Source organism: Bombus flavifrons, chromosome 16 (genome assembly GCF_040668555.2).
Source record: "Bombus flavifrons isolate JBK064 chromosome 16, iyBomFlav1_principal, whole genome shotgun sequence".
NCBI classification, from domain to species: Eukaryota; Metazoa; Arthropoda; class Insecta; order Hymenoptera; family Apidae; genus Bombus; species Bombus flavifrons.
This window is the reverse complement of record NC_138457.1, coordinates 3,704,608-3,707,383: the sequence shown is the minus strand read 5'-3', so window position 1 is coordinate 3,707,383 and position 2,776 is coordinate 3,704,608.

Sequence of the window (2,776 nt, the reverse complement as noted above, 5' to 3'; positions counted from 1 at the left end):
TATCATGTGAAGAAAAGAAAACTAACAATTAAGAGAAGAATATATGAAACAAAAAAATTAGTGAATTAAGGAAATTTATCGCAATAATTATTTGGCAAAAATGAGCATAACTTGTCAAATAATTTTCGAACACCTTATAAATAACGATAAATCGAGCATAATAATATATTTAACGTTTAACAACGTATTTGCATTTAACAAGCAACGACATGGACATTTGCCTGTATATCATTGTAACATTTTGTATTCGTTTTACAACGAGGAATCTTATATAAGCACAAGGAAGAAAAGAAAACCATTAATTAACGAAATATGTATGTACATTGACCTGCGAACTTCTCGAAGGCATTTAAAAAAAGAATAAGAAAAGAAGATAACATTAAAGTAGCAAGTTGAAACGTACAATAAGGTGTTTTACAGGAACACGAAATACGATTTTAAGAATAAAAGAAGAAATGTGTTCTAATGTAACACGAAATATCGTACTATTTAGAAAAACATTGAGAAGTATACCAATGTTAAGAATAAACAATAACTAGAGATGTTCGAGTGAAAGTATTAAAATTAGGAAGTACTCGAGTACGAGGAACTATTATACCTGACGGATACTTCAAAATACTTAATACATAACGATAATTAAGCGTGTAATTACAGGTTCTCGGTTCTTGCGAATAATTTAAAATAACCGAGAAAGTAAAAATTCCTTAGGGCTAGATATGTGTATCACACGAGAACTGATCAAACAATATTAAGAATTCGAGTGAAATTAGAGTACAAGAAATATTTATTAGACTAATATTTACTAAATATAAAATCGGGTCGAATAAAATTCTATTCCAATAAATGAAGTTTTGGCAAGTTTCGATAGACGCAAGTTTTCAAACAATTATTCAGAAATTAACTATACTTAAAAATCTAAAATAATCGAAGTCATAATTAATTTTTTAATAACTTTAACAAATAATAATGCTACTCAATTACGTCTCTGCTATAATTTAACATCGATGAGATAGATATATCAATATTAAATTTTGAAAAGAAACAATGTTCTTAGTATTATTTGATCAAACCTCATATTTTGAAAACCACATACCTTCGAGCAACGGAAGTGTTCTTCAATATGGCCGAAGAAGGAACATTGAACGCGTGAGAATTGGCAACTTTGTAGCTCTTATATTCGTAGCTTCTAAAGCTGGCTCTGCACCTGACGAACGAACACGAACGAAGTATAGTGAATACGAATGAATGCAAATGGACATAAACGAAGGATATGTAAGTACCAAATACAGTCATTCACGAAAGTCTTTGAATACTTCATAAAAGAGATATTTTATTAAAATATGTTAATAAAAATATTAATACAAACTAATCAATATTAATACAAATATTATTAATAAAATACATTTTTATTAAAATAAATTGTATCCTTGTATTGTGTTTGGCGATTACAGTAGTTTATGTATGTATGCATAGTCGCCCACACACAGTGACAAGACTAAAGTATTTCATCATCCTTCTTGGTACAAAATACAGTAACTTTACGAATAGATTTGGTAGAATTTTACTTTAATAAGAATAGCTTTGTTATTAAGTGTGACAATATTTTCGTAACAGCCTATAAACGTAAATAACTTTATTACTTACGAACGTAACTCATCTTCGATTCCCCTCTATTCACTAACATTTGATCTTGCACTTTGATTTCTCACTATCACCAGCAACGAAAAACTGTGTTAACCGAAGATTCAAGTATTTTATCCACACTACACCGACACGAATGAATAATCTTTGATATGCAAAAATTATAATTACATTATTATATGTGTACGCATTGAATAAAACGAATGCTAGAAAAGCTTCTAAGTGAACTACTGCGTGATGCGCAGGATAATTTTTTAGAGCGTCTTTTGCGCAACGCACTGCGCTTCAGATCAGAGAAAAAGGAATATCGATAATCGATATTAAAGCAAGTTTAGTTAGTGCGAGGAAGTTTAACGACATCGTGTTACGAATTTGTCAATGTTACGTATTTGTTAATGTTAAGTATTTTTTAACAAACTTGTTGTGTTTTGTCGTTCACGTTAGTTCGTGCTCGTTCGTGATGTGTAAATCTGACTTTATCGTCACGCTCTATCGTCCATTATGCATAATTGCGGGCCTAGTTAACGTAACGTAAGATCCTCCGAAGCTCTCGATAAGGCGTTTCCTCTTCGATATCTGAAAGATAGATAAAAGTTTTATTAGTGAGTTTTACGTATGTGCTTGGATGATTCGAAAAGAATTTTGTGATGTACGGCTTCTGGACCACAAGGAATTCTGGGTATGTAACATTCCAGTAAATCTTTTTTCGTTCGATGTGATGTTCTTTATGTAATTATATGAACGAATGTATGAACGAAATTTGAAAAGCTACAATGGCTACAAGAAGTATTGATAATAAACCCTTCTTCTATCAAGTCCTACATTTCATTCTCACAATATCACATTTCTGCAATCGTATGAAAATCGATTCATACGATTTGAAGTTTAATATGTTTGTATCTAATTCGCCAGTATGTAAATGCTATTTATTAATTAATAAATACAATGTATCAATATTTTTTGTAGCCACTGTACTACATCAGTGATGAGTATTTCATTAAGTATTAAATATTTTGTTTTTCATCCACTTCAATTACCGCTTTAGTTTTAATTAACGGATTCTTTTATACATACGATCCGAAATTAAAAACTAAAAGATTAGTGATGCGTGGTAGTGTATCTTCAAAAATTGCTT